The sequence below is a fragment of the Halichoerus grypus genome, chromosome 6 (assembly GCF_964656455.1).
Source record: "Halichoerus grypus chromosome 6, mHalGry1.hap1.1, whole genome shotgun sequence".
In the NCBI taxonomy this organism is placed as follows: Eukaryota; Metazoa; Chordata; class Mammalia; order Carnivora; family Phocidae; genus Halichoerus; species Halichoerus grypus.
This window is the reverse complement of record NC_135717.1, coordinates 109,322,102-109,342,492: the sequence shown is the minus strand read 5'-3', so window position 1 is coordinate 109,342,492 and position 20,391 is coordinate 109,322,102. Positions and strand designations below refer to the sequence as shown.

At 38.9% G+C, this 20,391-nt stretch overlaps 1 long non-coding RNA gene across 1 annotated transcript in view; it reads left to right on the top strand.

Annotated features, from left to right (window-relative positions):
* Positions 1–1,004: 1,004 nt before the first annotated feature.
* The window catches only part of LOC144382129 (uncharacterized), a 182,201-nt gene continuing 162,814 nt past the window's right edge, over positions 1,005–20,391 (top strand). Inside the window, exons 1-2 of the long non-coding RNA XR_013448542.1 lie at positions 1,005–1,130; positions 18,988–19,110. This is a non-coding gene — a long non-coding RNA (uncharacterized LOC144382129). The remainder of the gene's footprint in view (positions 1,131–18,987; positions 19,111–20,391) is intronic.

The following is a 20,391-nucleotide window of genomic DNA, read 5'->3' as shown; positions in this document are numbered from 1 at the left end:
CAGCCGGGGAGCTGGATGTGGGGCTCGATCCCAGGACCTGGAGATGATGACCTGAGCCAAAGGCAGACGGTTAACCATCTGAGCCACCCAGGCGCCCCTCCCAGGATTTTTGAAGTGGATGAGAGGCCACCAAGTGAGAGGGACTATAAAGGTAGAAGAACACTTTAGGGATAAAATAATGAATTCAATATTGGGTGTGTGGAGTTTGAGGTGTTCATGAATGTCGGACGGAAATGACCATTAGGAAGTTGGATTTTCACATCTGTTAGGGAAGTACTTTGGACTAGAAATGAACATTGGCAATTATTGGAATACAGGCTATACTTAGAGCAGAAGCAACAGATGAGACTGCCAAGGAGAAGTGGGAGAGGAGTGGAGAAGAGCAGTAGCCCAAGGATGGAACCTAGGAGATAGCTAACACCTAGACTGTGGGAAGAGGTATGGGGCCCAGAGGAATGGGAAGCGTCTGTATTACTCTTTTGTGGAGTGAGCAAATATGGAGCTGCTGAGCCTTGTTTATTCATTGGAGAAATATTCATTAAATATCCCTGGATATGTTGCAACATTTCCCACTAATTACTTGGGGTCTGGCATCAGATGCCCAGATGGTTGCATTGTTGAAAACACATATGATTAACTCCTCGGTGGGAAGAAGTGGCTCTAAATAAGGTCCCACGGCCCATGGCAGGAAGGCCCAAGACGTTGAGCATGAAGTTATCAAAGCTGTTGTGAAGACTGGCCAGATGGGGACCGGGGACAAGGGCCGTGTGTGGCGAATGGGCTGGCCTGAGGGACGCCACGTGTTGGACACTGGAGGCATGCTGTGTAGCTTCTGTTGCTGGACCGCGAGCATGTCTGGTACGTTGCTGGCAAGCACCGCTTCCAGCACAAGTGCGTGAATCCCTCCTTAAGCCATGAGGCTGCGACTTGCCTGTTTCCTCCCCCAAAGCAGCCTTCACAGTCTGTTCAGTGCTGTCCCTGCGCTTGGGAGGGGGTGGGAGAACTATGATTCGCTGTCTGTGATGCTGTGGCAAGGAAGAGTGGACTAATGTCCTGCTTTCGGGGAAGGATGAAGAAAGAAAAGGAAAACTTCTCATCATTTTAGATGTAGAGTTTGATTCCAACACTAGGTAAGAGGACACCTAACTTGTGGCAATAATCATTAATGTAACCCATCAAATATGTCCATGGAGATTTCGAGGTTGATAAAATTCTCAAATAGAAAATGTTCAAGGATCTCAGAAGAATCATAATGGCCTTGGAAAAGAGGACCTAGTTAGTCTCAAAGGAATATAGAACAGCAGAGACAGGTTTTGGACATTTTTGTCTTTTAAAGAAGAAACTCTTAAGACAAAGATGGCTTCTTTCTTTTTTTAAACAAGCGAACAGTTGTTGATTCTAATTGTAAGCTCCCTTCCATTTTTGTTTCTTGCACTGTATCTTTGGGGACAAAAAAACTATAGAACAGGTGGCCATGTGTTAGCTGCTTTAAAATATCTTCATCTGATCCTCAAATCCTTGTGATATGGGCACCATGATCTCTACAAAGGAGAAAACAGAAGCTCAGAGAAGTGCTGTGCTGTGCTTTTTTCTCAAAGCTGCTAAGTGTTAGAACTGGGATCTGAACCCAGAGAGTGGGGCTCGGCCTGGGTCTCTCCATTCTTTATCACAGCTGCACTTCTTGGTGCCCCCCACTTTCCATGCTAGACGCCGTGGTGTCTGTTTTTGGATATGGGGGCATGGCTTCTAATCAGTTTCACATCTGAATCAAGAACTGGGTTATGGGAATGTCTCAAGACAGAGTGGGCTGAAGGCTCTGGTGGTCTCGCATGCTGCCTCTGCCGGGCATAGTGAGAAGGAAGGAGAGGCTACAGTTTGTGGCTCATTCCACTTGGTTCTCCCCACCATTAAAGCTCCCCCATGGGAGACTGTGAGCGAGGGGATGAGGTGGAGGGAGCACGCCTCACCGTTGGACTCAGACCCAGAGTCACCACCGTGGGGTGGCTGTGGTGGGATCCGGGCACAGGATGTGTTGTCAGGTTAGGCTCCTCAGGGTAAAATAGATCAGGGCCTGTTTTTAGCCTTCAAGTTGCATTGGGAAAGGCAAAATCAGAATATGTAAGAAGGCATGTAAATACATGCCGCATTCAGTTTAAGTAGAACTTGTTCCCATTGGAAGATAGTTTTACTGACAGCTTACATTGTGTTGCTAATCAGATCCCATCACCTGTTTCTCCTAATAGTCACAGCATTTAGGTGGTGGGACAACGGCATTGGGAGATTTCTCTCAGTTGATTGATCTTTGATTTTTATGTTGTTTGTCCCTTTTGTTTGCAGCATTGTTAACAGACAAGTTTTGAGTGGAGTTTAGGACTGTCCTCAGTTTCGTTTCTTTTCTTTTTTTTTTAGAATAACAAAAAATATTTTACTAAAACATAAGATTTACAGAAGTTTCCAGACAAGCCATACAAAACACAAATGTCCTCAGTTTCTGATGAAGGCATATCATAAAACCTCAAATCAAATTATGAGCTAAGTATGCGTGGCTCCTTACTTCATTACAAAAGCCTAAGTGTAAATTCTGCTGATTGCCCAATGTCCAGTTTAGAAAGTCATTATCCCGTGAATATCTTCAGGATACACGGTCATTGCTTTCAGTGTTAGGCTTGTTGCGGAGATTCCCTATTACCAGATGGAAGTCATCTTACTAAAAGTTGCTTGACCTAGTTGAGTCATGATGCACTCTGAGTGAATTAATCAGTCTTTATTTCACTCTTTTGTTGCCCTTGTAACACTTCAGGGTCTTAAAAAATGGGGTCTGGTAAAATTTCTTCTTTTGTTTCTAGTTGCAAGATTGAATACATAATGTGGTTTTGCAGATCTGATGGCAAGAGTTTGGCTAGCTTCCATACTCATTTAAAAATCACTATTGGTGCCTCTGCTGGAGGGGTTTTCAATTCACCATCTCTAATCTGGCCTTCTGAAAGATTTAGTGACCAGATGTCCAGGATCAGTGAGGAAGATCTTGCCTGCCAGAGTCAATATTTTTTCCCTACCATCCTGCTGGCCCAGGGATTTGAAAATCCCTATCAAGAGTGGCTAGCTGTGGATGTCTCTAGTAGAAGTATTGCTAACCAGATTCTAGGTTACTAGACTAACCCAGTTCTAATATATTTAAAACTTTTGACGTTTTTATCTTTATAAATTCTTCTTTTTATCAACTTAATTTTTTAAACTACCTTTTCTATGCTTTCATTTCATTCCTCTTCTTATCTTTGACTTTATTTCTTCCCACCCACAGAGATATTTCTACCATGATTCCATTTTGCTCTTGATTTCTCTATTTGCCTGATGTAACTTTGCCAAGCAAGTAGCCTTGCTACTTGAAGTGTGGTCCTTAGACCACCAGCACCAGTGTCATTTGCAAGCCTTTAGAAATGCAGAGAGATAAAGGGAGGTATTGGTCAAAGAGTACAAAATTTCAGTTATGCAAGGTGAATAATTTCTGGAGATCAGATGTATAGCAACGTGACTATAGACAACAATACTGTATTGTATACTTGTAATTTACGAGAGGGTAGATCTTAAGTGTTCTCACCACACACACACACACAAACACGTGTGCACGCACACACACGAGAAAATGGCAACTATGTGAGGTAATGGATATGCAAATTACTTGATTGTGATTTTTTTCCCCCTAATGTATAGTATGTCAAAACTTCAAGTCGTATACCTTAAATATATACAATTTTTACTTGTCAATTACACCTCAATAATGCTATAAGAAAAGAAAAAAAGGGATGTAGGATCTCAGTTCTTATTTTAAATCTATTGATTCAGAATGTGCTTTCACAAGCTCTTCAGGTGATATGTATATATATTAAAGTTTGAGAAGCTCTTTTTCCATGTGGTCTTGCAAACTCAGTTTCTCCTAGCAGCGGGGACAGAAGGGACAGTTACCAAATACTCTTCACTTTGTTGATGTCCTGGGGCAACCACCAACACTTGCAATTGGGGAGTGGATGCCAGGGAAAAAAATTGCACAGCTGGGTTGGAACCATGTTCCCAAGGCGGGTGGTCCTGCCAGGGCTCTGGATAAGTGGATTATCTGCTGATTTTCATTATCTGCACCAATCTGGTACTCCCCTCTCTCATACTTTCACAGCAAGGCAATGAGGCCACGGCAGGATGAAGCTACATTTCAAATGAGAAAAAAAGTGTCACTTCAGAGCAAGAGTCCACAGAATGGTAAGGAAACAAACAGATGTCTCAATTTCAACTACACGCACTAAGTGACACATTTCACAAGGCAACCAGATGCTCCGTTTCATCCGTGTAACAGCTATTCCCCATGAGACGGGGAAGTGGGTGAGCGAGCCCCACCACTCTGGGACTGGCGAGTGCCTGATGTGACAGCCTCGTCATGGGGAGCACACAGTTCATAATTTTTTTTTTCAAGTTACCATAACAGTTGCAATAGTTATATATCTACATTTTCACAAACTATAGAAGGTCAGGAGAAATTAACCATGGCAGTGCATCTCAGGCTTTAATATGAAGTTCAAAGGCATATGAATCTCCTGGGGATCTTGGTCAAAGTGCAGGTTCTGAGCCTGTAGGTCTGGGATAGAGCCTGAGGTTCTGCATTTCTGACAGGGTCCCAGGGGATTCCGATGCTGCACTTTGAGTAATAAGGACCTGGGGTAAGCTCTTGCCTATTCTTCCCCAAATAGGAGAGTTTCAAACTGGAGAGCAATTAGCGTTTTCAAATGCAGTGCTACTTGGGCTACTTTTCTGCTTCAGAATGAGCTTAGGAAGTTTATTAAGATTTAGGAGAGTAATTCTAGCGGTGCATTTTCTTTTTTAAAAATTAAACTTCATATCTCTTGCTACCATAGATTCATCCAGAACAGAAAGACAAAGTACATCAGCCTTCAGTCCCTTTTGGCTCCAATCCATCCAGCGTACTGTCACCAACATAATCTTCCTGAAACACTGCTTTCACCATGTCACTGCTCTGCTCAAGAATTTACAGTCATTTCTTATTTCCTATAGGATCAAGTCGAAATTCATCTGCCAGGCTTTCAAGGATTCTCATAACTTGGCTTCACTCTATTTATTCAATCTCATTTTCTTCCACTCCTCAGCCAGAACTCTCCCTGTCAGTCCGGCCTGCCTCTGTGTCCCTCCCCTCCATCGCCAGAGCATGCTGTGCTGCTCCCCCGAGTCAAATCGTGCTGTTTCCATAGCAGAACTCCAGGACCCACTGACCAGGGACACTGCCTCTCACTTTTTCGGATCATAAGGACCATATTTTCCTATGAATTCCAATGGTCAAACAGTCCAGCACGTATTTATAGTTTACGAATAATCCATTTTTGCAGATGTAATTAGTCAAGATGAGGTCTGGGTTAGGGTGGGTCCTAAATCTAGTGACAGGTGTCCTGAAAAGAAGAGAAAGTGCACAGAGACACAGACAAGGAAGGAGGCCACGTGAAGACAGTGACGGGGATTGGAGTGATGTTGCCACAAGCCAAGGAAGGCTGGGAGCTACTCTGGAAGAGGCAAGGAAAGACCGTCCCCTAGAAATTTTGGAGGGAGTGTGGCCCAGCAAACACCTTGATTTTGGCATTCTCGCCTTTAGAATTGTGAAAAAATAAGTTTCTGTTGTTTAAAGCCATCAGATTTATAGTAATTTGTTATAGCAATCATAGGAAACTAATATACCTTGTATTAATTTTTATTTAATGTAGTTGTGTTAGCCTTGGCTGTTTAACTATATCCTAAGTCTTTAGAGATAGGGACTCTTGTGCTCTTCTAATACTCCCTAGAATGCTTTACGTGGGGCTAAAATAGGAAAGTGAAAATATCAGTGGCTTTTTTTCTCATTTTTTTAAAAAAAAGATTATTTATTTATTTATTTGAGAGGGAGAGAAAGAGAGAGAGAGAGAGCACAAGGAAGGGGAGGGACAGAGGGAGAAGCAGACTCCCTGCTGAGCAGGGAGCCCAACCTGGGGCTCAATCCCAGGACCCTAGGATCATGACCTGGGTGGAAGGCAGATGCTTAACCTACTGAGTCACCCAGGCACCCCTCTTATTTTACTTTTGTTGTTGTTGTTGAATATATCACACATACTATAAGGTGCAAAAATCTTAAGTGTACAGCTTGACAATTTACAAGAAAATAAACACACTCATGGAATCACTACCCAGATCAAGATAGAGGACATTCATAGCACCCAGAAGCTTCCCCCTGCTGCCTCCCAGCTAGAACCAACTTCCGTCACCACACATTAGGTTTGCCTGTTTTTGAATTTTATATAAATAGAATCATACAGAGGCTCTATCCATCAACACTGTGCTATGGGATTCATTCATGTTGCTGTGTGTGACAGATACTTTTTCATTAAATGAATAGATCACTGTTTTCATTCGTTCTGTTCTTGAAGTTCATGTGAGTTGATTCCAGTGTGTGGTAATGTTGGTCCTGTACTGTATTTTGCTGCACGTATAAACAGACGTGCACTGTTGGGTCTGTCCCTATGAGTGGATTGCTGAGTCAGGGGCTCATCCATGTTGCCAGTAGATTGTTCCTTTTTATTTTAGTATCCCATTGTTTCTTTGTTCACCCGCTGGTGGACACTTGAGTTGTTACCAGTATGAAACCATTGCAAATAAAAATGTGTGAATATTCATTTTTTTGGTGGACATATATTTTCATTTCTCTTGGATGTGGAGTATCTAGAAGTGGAATTGTTAGATCACACACTAAGCATGTATTTAACTTTGTAAGAAACTATCCAAATGTTTTCCAAAGAGGTTATACCATTTTTTACTCCCACCAGCAAAGTGTGAGGATTTTAGTAGCTGCATGTCCTCACCAACACATGTATTGTCAGTTTTCCGAGTTTTAAGCTTTGGAATCAGTGTAAAATACTATGTCATAGTGGTTTCGATTTAATTTCCCTAAATGACCACTTACGTTGAGCCTCTATTTATGTGTTTATCAGGCATTTATATAGATTCTTCTGTAAAATGTCTACTAAGTCTTTTGCCCATTAGTTTATTGGGTTGTTTGTCCTTTTACTGTTGATTTATAGAGCACTTTTTTTTAAATTTAAAATTAAAAAAAGTTAATTTTAATTCCAGTATAGTTAATATAGTGTTATCTTAGTTTCAGGTGTACAATATAGTGATTCAGCAATTCTGTACATCACCCAGTGCTCATGATAAGTGTACTCTTTAATACCCATCACCTATTTCACCCATCCCCCACACACCTCCCCTCTGTTTGTTCTCTATAGTTAAGGGTCTGTTTCTTGTTTCTCTCTCTCTCTTTTTTCATTTGTTTTAAATTCCACATATGAGTAAAATCATATAGTATCTGTCTTTCTCTGACTGGCTTATTTCACTTAGCATTGTATTCCTTAACTTCATCCGTGTTGTTGCAAATGGCAAGATTTCATTCTTTTTTTTCTTTGGCTGAATAATATTCCATTGTATATGTGTATATATACCACCTCTTTATCCATTCATCTATCAGTGGACACTTGGGCTGCTTCCATAATTTGGCTATTGTAAATAATGCTGCAATAAACATAAGGCTGCATATATCCTTGTGAATTAGTGTTTTTGTATTCTTTGGGTAAATACCCAGTAGTGTGATATTGGATCATAGGGTAGCTCTATTTTTAACTTTTCGAGGAACCTCCTCCATACTGTTTTCCACAGCGGCTGCATCAATTTGCATTCCCACCAACAATGACCAGGTGTTTCTTTTTCTCCACATCCTTGCCAACACTCCTTGTTTCTTGTGTTTTTAATTTTAGCCATTCTGACAGGTATGAGATGTTATCTCATTACCGTTTTGATTTGCATTTCCCTGATGATGAGTGATGCTGAGCGTCTTTTCATCTGTCTGTTGGTCATCTGGATGTCTTCTTCGGAGAAACGTGTATTGATGTGCTCTGCCCATTTTTAAATGGATTATTTGTTTTTAGGGCGTTAATTTGTATAAGTTGTTTATATATTTTGGATACTAACCCTTTATTGGATATGTCATTTGCAAATATCTTCTCCCGTTTAGTTGGCTGTCTTTTAGTTTTGTTGATTGTTTCCTTCGCTGTGCAGAAGCTTTTTATTTTGATGTAGTCCCAATAGTTTATTTTTGCTTTTCCCCCACTTGCCTCAGGAGACAGATCTAAAAATATGTTGCTATGGCTGATGTCAAAGAAATTACTACCTGTGTTCTCTGCTAGGATATTTATGGTTTCATGCCTTACATTCAGGTCTTTAATCCATTTTGAGTTTATTTTTGTGTATGGTGTAAGAAAGTGGTCCAGTTTCATTCTTTTGCATGTAGCTGTCCAGTTTTCCTAATGCCATTTGTTGAAGAGACTGTCTTTTTCCCCATTGCATATTCTTGCCTCCTTTGTTGAAAACTAATTGGCTGGTTAATTGTGGGGTTTGTTTCTGGGCTTTCCATCCTGCTCTGTTGCTCCATGTGTCTGTTCCTGTGCCGGTACCACACTGTTTTCATTACTACACCTTTGTAGTATAAGTTGAAGTCTGGAATTGTGATAGCTCCAGCTATGTTTTTCTTTTTCAAGATTGTTTTGGCTATTAAAGGTCTTGTGTGGTTCCACACAGATTTTAAGATTATTTGTTCTAGTTCTGTGAAAAATTCTGTTGGTATTTTGATGGGGATTGCATTAAATCTGTAGATTGCTTTGGATAGTATGGACATTTTAACAATATTTTTTCTCCCAATCCATGAGCTTGGAATATCTTTCCATCTGTTTGTATTGTCTTCAGTTTCTTTCATCAGTGTTTTATGGTTTACACAGTACAGGTCTTTCACCTCCTTGGTTAAGTTCATTCCTAGGTATTTTATTATTCTTGGTGCAATTGTAAATGGGGTTGTTTTCTTAATTTCTCTTTCTGCTGCTTCATTATTAGTGTAGAGAAATGCAACAGATTTCTGCACATTGATTTTGTATCCTGTGACTTTACCAAATTCATTTATCAGTTCTAGTAGTTTTTGCCGGTCTTTAGGGTTTTCTATACATAGTATCATGTCATCTGCAAATAGTGAAGGTTTTACCTCTTTCTTACTAATTTCGATGCCTTTTATTCCTTTCTCTTGTCTGATTGCTGTTTCTGGGAATTCCAGTACTATGTTGAATAAAAGTGGTGAGAGTGGACATTCTTGTCTTGTTCCTGATCTTAGGGGGAAAACTCTCAGTTTTTCATCATTGAGTCTGATGTTCACTGTGGATTTTTCATATAGGAGTTCTTTTAGATATTTAGGATCCAATCTTTCTCCAATCACATGTGTTTTGTAAGCCTATGACTTGCCTTTTCATTTTCTTAGTAGTGTCTTTCAAAAGAGCAAAAGTTTTTAATTTCAATGAAGTGTAATTTACCATTTTTTGCCTTTATGATTTGTGTTTTTTTGTGTTCTATCTTAGAAATCATTACCCATCCCGGGGTGCATGGGTGGCTCAGTCATTAAGCGTCTGCCTTCGGCTCAGGTCATGATCTCAGGGTCCTGGGATCGAGTCCCGCATCGGGCTCCCTGCTCAGCAGGAAGCCTGCTTCTCCCTCTCCCACTCCCCCTGCTTGTGTTCCCTCTCTCGCTGTGTCTCTCTCTGTCAAATAAATAAATAAAAAATCTTTAAAAAAAAGAAAAGATATCATTACCTATCCCAAGATTATGAAGATTTTCTTTATATTTTCTTCTAGAAGGCTTATAGTTTTATCTTTTATGTTTAGACCTCTGTACCACTTTGAGTTTATCTATGTGTATGACAGAAGATAAGAGTTGATGTTCATTTATGTATGTATGATATATATATGTATATCTCCAATTGTTCCAGCAACACTTGCTGAAAAGACTATCCTTTCTTTATTAAATTACCTTGACATCCTTGTTGTAAATCAGTTGGCTACATATATGGGTATATTTCTAGAGCCTCTGTTCTGTTCCATTGATCTGTATATATGTCTATTTGCACACAATACCACATTCTCTTTATTACTATAGATTTATAATAAGTCTTAAAATCAGGTAGTGTAAGCCCTTCTTTTTCAAGATAATTTTGGCTATATTTTCCTGTGAATATCCAGATAAACAGGAATAGAAATGGTGAGAATAGATATCCTTGCTTTGTTTTCTATTTTAGAGGGAAAGCATTCATTTTTGTACCATTAAATAGGAATAGGTGTTAATTTTTGTCAAATGATTTTTCTGTATTTATTGAGGTGATCATATAATTTTTAAATCCTAGTAATGTAGCTGATGAACTGTGAACTTTCATTATTGAGATCGACTGTATTGGTCATGCTTTATTTTACTTTTTACATATTGCTGGATTTGATTTGCAACTATATTGTTGAGGAATTTTGTACTTATGTCCTTGAACTATGTTGGTTTCCTTGTATCGATTTTGTGAGGTTTGGTATCAGCATACTGAGCTCATAAGATGAATTGAGAGTCTTCACTTCTCTTATGTTTTCCTGAAAGAGTGGGCTTAAGTTCAGTATTTTTTTTTTCTTAAATGGTTAATAGAATTTACCACTGAAGCCATATGGGCCTTGAATTTTCTTTGTGGGAAGGCTTAAATGACAACTTCAATTTTTTTTTATTATGTTCAGTTAGCCAACATATAGTACATCATTAGTTTTTGATGAAGTGTTCAACAAGTCAGACAACTTCAAGTTTTAAAATAAATATCAGCCTGTTCAGATTTTGTATTTGTGTTTGGTTGATTTTAGAAAGTTGGGTTTCTCAAAGAATTTGTACATTTCATTTAAGTTGTTAAATTTATTAGCATAGTATTATTCATAATATTGTCCTACTGTCTACAGGATGGTGTAGCAAAATCCCTGCTGTTATTCTTCATATTGGTAATTTGTTCTCTCTCTTCTCCCCCATTTACCCCACCTGTGTGTGTGTGTGTGTGTGTGTGTGTGTGTGTGGTGTGTGCATTTGTCTATGAGTCTTGCTAGAGATTTGTCATTTTTCTTGAATCTTCAATGGGTTAAAGTGATGGGAAATTTCATGAGAGATCTGGAAACTCTAAAAAAGAATCAAATGAAAATCCTAGGACTGACCAATATAATCTCTGAATTAAAAAAAAAATTGCTGTATGGAAATAACAGGTTAAACCCAACAGAAAACAATTCAATAGAAATTATTCAAACTAAAGCACACAGAAAAAAATATTGAAAACAGAACTTCAGTGACCTGGGGGAAATTATCAAGCATTCTATGCACAGTGGGACTTAAAAAGAAAGGAAAGAGAAAATGGGTCAGAAATAATTTCGCCATTTTCTCAAATTTGTTTAAAAAAAAAATCCCCACCTAACCCACCTTCCAAGGAAGTTCCATAATGAAATTTATAGAAGAAAAAGTCTGAAAACAATGAGAAGAAAAAGATATTTTACATACAGGAGAATGTTAATAACAGTCATGGCGGGCTTTTCTTCGGAAACACTAGAAACCAGACAGTGATGGAATTGAATCTTTATAGGACTGAAAGAAAGAACTATAAACCTAGAATTCTATATCCAGTGGAAATATATTTCAAAAATGAAGGAGAGAGAAAGGCATTTTCAGATAAATTGAAATAGAGAATTTGTCACCAGCAGAACCACACATAAAAAAATGCCAAAGGAAGTTCTTTAGGTTGAAAGGAAGTAATGGCATAGTAGAAATTCAGATCTACAGGAAAGAGTGAAGGGTACTGGCATCTTGGTGGTGAGACTGCAGGAGCAGCAGAGTCCAGCTGTGTGGCTGAAAATGTCCTGTGGTGGCTGTCCCAAGGATGGTGTCCTCAGCGGATTTTGCCTGTGGTAGAATCTCAGTAATCCTTTGTGTCAGTTGTTTCTTTCATGGGTCAGATTCTCCAGCATTCACATCCATTCTTTGAACTTTCTGGTAAGTGCTCAATGAATTCCTTTTTGTTAACTGTAAATAAAAACTGGAGCTAGTATTTACTCTGAGGTTAAAAAAGGGATACTGCATTATGAGGATTTAAAGAGGTCCTATATTTAAAGTGCTTAGTACACTGTCTAGCACATATTCAACACTCAATTGATACTAGTATGATCATCACTATCATTCATTTAACAAATACTTTTTGAGTACCTTCTATGTGCTAGGCACTATTCTAGGTGCTTTGCATTCACCAGGGGAAAAACAAGAGTTTTGCCATTGTGGAGCTTATGTTCTAATAGGGGGACACAAACAATAAACTGTAATCATAGTACATGTACAAATGATCTAGTGTATTAAAAAGTGATAAGTGTTATGGGAAAAAGAGAAAGTAGAGCAGGGTAAGGAGGACCAGAAATACCAGAGGCCAGTGCATTGGTATATTATATAGTGTGGAAAAGTTTGGCCTCATTGAGAAGGTATTTGAGCAAAAACTTGAAGTAAATGAGAGGGCTGATCATGCTGATATCTGCAGAAAAGTATTCACAGCAGAGGAAATAGTTGATGTAAATGTCCTGTGGCAGGAGGTTTTGAAGGCAAGAACAACAGTGTGGGGGTCTGGACAGAGTAGAGGGAGAGAGAGGAAGAGTTGTAGGAAATGAGGTTACTGTTACTCCACGTCTCTCTAGTGTGCCCCTACACACTATACATAGGCTGCCCTTCAGGTTTTGTTTTTTTTTCCCTGGATCTGCTGAACAAATATTTCTTTCCTCTAATATATTGGAAGTCATGGGACAAGGACTGTATGCATATTTTTTTGCACTACTACTGTTTTTAAATACACACTAAATGTGAACTGGATAGTGCTTGTTGAATAATTAAGTACATATACAAATGCCCCTGCCTCAATTCTCCTAATCATGTTTTGCATGTAGACAAAATTTTCTCAGTCTGTGTGATGTCAGTGCCAGAATCAGTCATGGTGTCTAGCATATGGAGATGCCCAATAAATGTATATGGAATGAATGACTGCAGCCATAATTTTCTGGCCAAAAAGATGATATATACATATATATATATATATATATATATATATACACATATATATGTATGTACGTATGGATATGGAATTTTTAAAAGTCAATTTTAAAATGTTAAATAGGCTTCATGATCTATTTATTGAGAGTACAGCATTGGCAGGAACTTGACTGCATTATCTTCAGGTCCCCAGACCCTTCACTACTTCCATTATTATACTGACACCCCACCTCAACAACCCCCCACCCCAATGTGACAACACATGAATTAGTAGCTATAAAGACCTGCCCCACCTGTACCCTTGACACCTGGGGGATGAAAACATAGTGATTGTATATGGTATTGTCACTTTTTCATCATAATACAACTTTCCTTGTTAGAACAGAGGTGCATTTATTGCCACACAAGATAAACCCTTGTCCTGAGAAATAGTATTAGTGCCCAGAGTCTATTGATTTTCTTACTCTGTACATCGCTTGTTGTAATTTCCAAGCTGGCATATTTATGAACACTGAATATTACATTAGAAATTGTATTTTTTCATCTATATTACATTGCTTGAGAACATTGCTATAAATTTCAAATTTGTGCATCTAAAACATATTACAAGTAAGATGTATGCTGTTCCCATTCCACTTAATATATATTGCACTGACAATGAATTAGCCAATAGCACATTGGAAAGTTTTTTGGGGGTAATTCACCCATAAGATCAATAGTGAAAAAGAGAGGAACGTCCTAGTCCAATTTAACAGTGTGGCAATGATTTTACGGTGACCTTGACAGGACTCCCAGAGTAAATAATTACCATTTCCATCACTGTTTAAGATAGCTTGTTAGGTACAAAATATGTGAGTAGTTAGACATCATGAATTACTTACTGTTGGAGACCTTAGAGCGAGAGGATAATCCCTTACGCCAGAAGGTGGAAGAGGCAGAAAGAAGTATTCAATCCTGAAGATGCTGATAAAAATCGCACACAGAGAACAAAAGGTTTCAGCTAAGACTGTGGAAAAGTAGTGACCACAACATAATTACATTTCTGGGACAAAGAAGGATTAATGAAATGGGACCTTGTAGAACCAGTAAGAACATTATTAGAGAAGAGAGACTTGAGAGCCAAGGCTAAGGGTAATGAAATAGTGAAAGCATAATTCTGCACTGAATGTACAGAACTTCTGAGGGTCTTAGAAAATGCATGAGAGGCTGATCTGACCTGGAAGATCGGAGAGGAGCTCGGGAAAGCTCCCTGTTTCTAGACGGACAGGCAACAGTGCCCCATCTGCTCAGTCTTTTCAGGAGGTGTGAAAATCCTGCATCTTACCACGTCTATTATAGTGATTTTTGATGGAATTGAAAAAGTTTCTAGTTGATACAATTTATATCATTTCAGCAGCTACCAAATATTACAGTAGAAATTTTATTTTTTACATCTATATTAGGTTTTCATACATTACAGTACTTTTTAAGACATCCTTGTTCGTATTTCCTTCCTACCATATCCAGCACTAGCTTCTCTTTCATCTGCACATTATACAGATGTTTTCCAAGTGTCATCTTCCCTTTTTCTTGATCACACTCTTTTCCCTTGGGCAACTGCATTCCATCATTTGGTTTTGAATGACAGTGTATCCTGGTGACTTTCAAACCCAGTTGCAGAGCTGATCTCTCTTGTTAATGAAGCCGAATTTCCAACCACCTGCTGGCCACAGATGTTTGTCTGTTTCCCGTAACTTAGGCTTGTTGTATTTTCCCTCAAATAGACTTCTTTTGTGTTTTCTATTCTGCTTTTGAGCACCACCATCCTATTCTGCCTTTCACCTTGGCTAGCATCGCGAAATAATTTCCCCAAATTCCTTCTCTCCCATACTCCATATTGTTATCCTATTTGTTGTGTCTCTTTGATCATGCCACTTCATCCCTTCAGTTCCCACTGCTACTTTCCTAATTCATATCTCATTCATATCCCAGTAAAATACTTTAAGAACTCCTTATTGCCTTTCTATTCATTCATTGGTGCATTTATTCAGTGAATAGCGAGTGCTGTTCTATACCAAGTACTATTCTAGGCAGGAGCTATTTGGAATATAGTTGTGAACAAAACAGAGCAAAACATCTCTCCCATTAAAGAGCGTATGCTACAGTGGGGCAGAGGACATGATAAAAAAGACAGGAGAACTCATTATATGTTAGAAAGTAATGAGCAATATGGAGAAAAATAAAGCAGGGCAAGATGGAGAAAGAGTGTCAGAGAACAGGGTGGCTACTTTATTTATGTCCAGCAAAAGCTTCATTGATAAGGTGGGTTTTGAGGGAATGAGCCATGCATTTACTTGGTGTGACAGCAGAGGTAGGGCAGGCTTGGTATGTTCATTGTTCAGCTCTACCTTCCAAAACAAATGGGCCAAATTGGCTAGAATGGAGTGAATGTGGGGTAAGAGAAGAGAGGACTTACACTTTCGTTCTGAGCAAGATGGGCCACTGGTCTATTTATCAAACAATCATATGACATCAGGCTCTGTTATTAATATAAACTCATCCAATTGTCATAACAAACCTAAGAGGTTTAGGTATTTTATTGTCCCCCATTTTATAGATAAGAAATCTGAAGCCCAGGGCACAGTGAGAGGCCTGGAATTTGACCCAAAGTTGCTTAGCGTCCATCTTTCAGCCACCACACTATGCTACCGGAGGAACTTGAGTGTAGAAATGATGTATTCTGGATTTTAATAAGATCACCCTGGGTGCTCTGTGGACAATAGGGCATCAGGTACAAGGGTGGAGGCAAGGGACCAGTTAGGATACTATTTCAATAATTAAGGCTAAAGCGATGGTGCCGTGGACTAGGGTAATAGCAGTGGACATTGAAGAAGGGTTATTTGCAATTCAATTTGGAGGCAGATCTGATTGAATATCTCAACAGATTCTACCTGTAAAGTGTAATAGAAAGAGAGAAATAAAAAATAACTGTAAGGTTTATGGCCTGAGCAACTGGAAAGGCTGAGTTGACATTTACTCAAATAGGGAAGGTGGGACTATGAGAAAGGAGATATGAGGGAAACATATTTGGGCTGGAGTGTGGGTTGTGATTTGTAGGTTTGACTTTGGACGTTTAAATTTAAGATACCCATAGACATCCAAATGCATATGTTGAATAGTTGAATAGGCAGTTGGAGATATGATTTTGGGATTTGAAGAGAAGTCAGTGTTAGAGGTACAAATTTGGGAGTGTCAGTTGGACACCGGATGATGCTACTCAGAGAGTGAGTATTGATGAAGAAGTAGAAGAAGTTCAGGGACCAAGCCCTGAGAAAGGTCCAATATTTGGAGATCAGAGAGTGGAGGAATAAGTAGCAAAGGAGGTAAAGGAGGAGTGAGGACACAGAACGGAGAGAGTGGTGTTGGGGAAGCAAGGAGGAGACAGTGTTCTAAGGAGGGAATAATCAATTATGTCAAATATAGCTAATTGTTTGAGTAAAATGGGTGATGAACACTATCATTAGGGTTAGGAATGTGGACATCATCTGTGACCAAGAGCTATTCTGGTAAAACAGTGGGTATGAAAATTTTATTGAAGTAAGTTTAAGAGAGAACAAAAGTTGAGGAGGCTGGGGAAGCAAGTTTAAATGACTATTTCAGGGATTTTGCTGTAACAGAGAAATAGTGTAGTAGTTAGAGAAAATGTTAGGTTGAGATTCTTAGAAGAAGAGCTTGAGATGGAGATGTGGGTGCATGTGATTTATCGAGGGGATGCCTTGGGTTGAAGGTGTGCAGATTCATAATGCCTGACTGGAGAAGATTTAATAGACACATGCCTCCCTGGATGAGACTGGTTGAAAAGCAAAGAAGGAGTGTCTGGAAAACTGGGCCTCCTTTAGAGTTTCTGAGCTGAAAACAGCTAGATCCTCCTTGCAGCTCAATATCCAGGGAGTAAATGCTTGACTTAGAACGCACTCCCTGCGTGCACGCCTGTCACGAGCACAGCTTGGTCTATTCACACGATACTCCCTATGCCACTGTCTTAATCATTACAGCTTCACATTCCTTCTTGTTTTTCTTCTTCCATTGTATTGATAACATTCACAATAAGGTGGAGGCAGAGGCTGGCTCAGGACCTTTCATCACTAGAGCGTCTGGCCCCCAGGCCCTCTCCTTTCTCCTACGAAGGTGTCTGGAGTAATCTTTTCATTTGTGGTCTCAGGGTTTGCTGGCCAAACCTGACAGGAGGAGTGAAGGAAGCAGGAGAGGCAAGGGGAAGGAGCGAATCAAGGATGAGATTTCAGCTGGAGTCTGCTTCCCCTTGATCCCGTGGGGTACCCTGGAGTATGAATTGCACCACAAAGTTGGTCCTACCTTGTTGTGAAGGGCTGGACTTCTGTACTCCCATGTCCTTCAGTCATGAGTGGTGAGCTGTTCCCAGTTGGAGGTGTGTAACCTTTTGGGCCAGGCAGCTCCCATTTGACCAAGGACAAGGCAACAAAGATAGGGGCATCTGTGAACTATTAGCAGCCAACATTGCAGCTGGAGATGGGTCCATCAACTTGGCAAAAAAAAAAAAAAAAAAAAGGACCGAGGAGAGAAGCCAACAGCATTAACTATAGGGGTCAATAGAACTTATTTTAAGAGAGGAGATATTAGTGTGTTTCTCATGACTGGGAAAGATCTCTTTGAGAGGGAAACATTAATAATTAATAAGAGAGCAATCAATCCCACCTCTGCAAATTAGCCTTTAAACTCTGACCATAAATTCCTTTGTAGCAATATGACAAGATATTCTGAAAAATCATCCTTATCATAAAACACCTAAAAATGCTAGACAAATAAAAAAACTTTAAAAATACATTGCTAAGGGGGTCGAAAATGTGTAAACTTCCAGTTATAAAATAAATGTCATGGGGATGTAATGTACAGTGTGGTGACTATGGCCAATAATATTGTAGTGCATATTTGAAAGTTGCTAAGAGAATAGATCTTAAAGTTCTCATTACAAGACAAAACTTTGTAACTATGTATAGTGATGCGTGTTAACCAGACTTATTGTGGTGATCATTGCACAAAACATACAAATATTGTATGTTTTTCTTCTTCCATTGTATTGATAACATTCACAATAAGGTGGAGAAATAGTGTAGTAGTTAGAGAAAATGTTAGGTTGAGATTCTTAGAAGAAGAGCTTGAGATGGAGTTTCTGAGCTGAAAACAGCTAGATCCTCCTTGCAGCTCAATATCCAGGGAGTAAATGCTTGACTTAGAACGCACTCCCTGCGTGCACGCCTGTCACGAGCACAGCTTGGTCTATTCACACGATGTTATACACCTAAAGCTAATATAATTATACCTCAATAAAAAATAAAATAGCAAAAAAATCACCTGAAACTAATATAATGGTACATGTCAATTATATCTCAATTAAAAAACAGAGAGAAAAAATAGCCAAAAAAATTTACATTTGCTAAACATGGAAACTTCAGAGGCCAAACATGCATTTACTAATTTTCTTTTCTTTGAACAACTTAATTACCTTTTTGTGCCTCATTTTTTCATCTGTAAAATGAAAAAAAAATAGTGCTAAGAACTTAGTTGATAAGACTTTTATGAAATTTATATAAGAAATATATGAATATGAATTCATATAATATATGAAAAATGCTCAAATAGTACTTGGCGGCTTTTCTCCTCTCCCCTCCCCTCCATTTTACTTTGTGGAGTGAAGAATAGGAAAAGAGAGAGTACAGAGTGAGGGAGACGTTTACTGAGAGGAGGAAGAGGGGTAAGGTGGGGGAGGAGGAGGGGGAAGGAGGGGAAGAAGAGAGGGAATAATAATAGTTGGTATTTGCTGAGAGCTCACTATGTGTTAAGCTCTGTTTTCAGTGCTTTATGTATTAAACTGTTTTAATTACGCTTTATGTATTAATTCTTTTAATCCTTGATTAATCTTTTAATCTTTCTGATTGCTTTTTCTCTTAAAATTTATTTTGGACTAACCTTTTTATTTATTTTTTATTAAGTAGGCTCCACACTCAGTGTGGAGCCCAACATGGGGCTTGAACTCACGACCCTGAGATCAAGAGTCAGCTGCTTAACCAATTGAGCCATCCAGGCACCCTGGACTAATCTTCTAATCTTGGGAGGTAAGTACTATCTTAAACCTTTTATTGCATATGAGGAAACTGAAGTACAGAATGGTTTAAGCAGCTCATTCAAGGCCACACAACAGATCAATGTCAAAGAACATGACCTATTGGAAAAGGCTCCCTCTTCTTGGAGTGGGAGATGAAAAAGGGGTAACGAGGAACGTAACACTTGTTCTGAGGTGACTGTCCATTAGAGATGAATCAGGAAGGAGAATGATTCACACAGGTGATAATGGATCTGCACAGGTGGAAGCAAGACTGCAGAGCGACGTAATTTACAGAATCTCTGCTGTGCTCAAAGTCCCTCTTTCCCTCTCACTTTCACCCCTGGTCCTTGGATGAATGAGACTTCTGTTCCTCTGTCCTCCTTGCTTAGAATTTCCTTCTCAGGAAGTTCCTGGTTCTCTTCTACAAAGGTAATTTTGCTGGGTTTGTCCCACCTGTCCTCAGACATGCCTGAATCCCAGAACCAATGTAGATCAAGCTTCATTGACAAAACTTTTAAAATATGCATTTTCAACAAGAAGAGAATACTGGATGTCATAGGGCTTTTTGTTCAAGAAGATCAGTAACTGTTTTTAGAGTACTGTGTTTATAGTCTACTTTCCTGATCTAGTAATATAAGAAATGTAAGAATTCTTTATGTCCCTCCAAACCCTATATATGCTTTTAGTCTAGTATTCATAAGTCATTATTGCTTTTATTATTTTCATGGGGTTCTTTCTAATAGACAAGCCCCTGATATGGTTCCAGCAAATATGAAACTCAGCAAATAATCAATGATTGATTTGAATTTTAAAATTTTTCAAAATTTCTAGGCAGTGGAGTTTACATAGTCAACTTTATGGGAATTATGTATGAAGAAGAATAAAATGCAATTTAACAAAAAGCAGGATGAATTACAACAACTGTGATTTGGATTTAATGAAATATCTGCTTTCAGTTATCAGATACTTGAGCTAGGGCTGTGTTTATAACCTATTTCTGTAGCGTGTGCTAGAGAAAAGGAAATTCCCTCAACCATAAGATACTTTTTGGTGGGTGAAGCTGACATGAATTTCTAAAAATAAATTTCTCTTACAGTTTGCCTTGCATATTTAGTCTCCAAAAAGACTAATTTATTCTACTGGTGGAGGTATAAACTTTAGAGAATATAAGTCATAATAAAATGAGGGAAAGAGCATAGCTCAATTCAACAATTATTTTTTGAGCAATTCCTATGTACAAGGACTGTACTAGGTGCTGGAAGTATAAAGAAGAATAAAGGTTAGCTCTTTC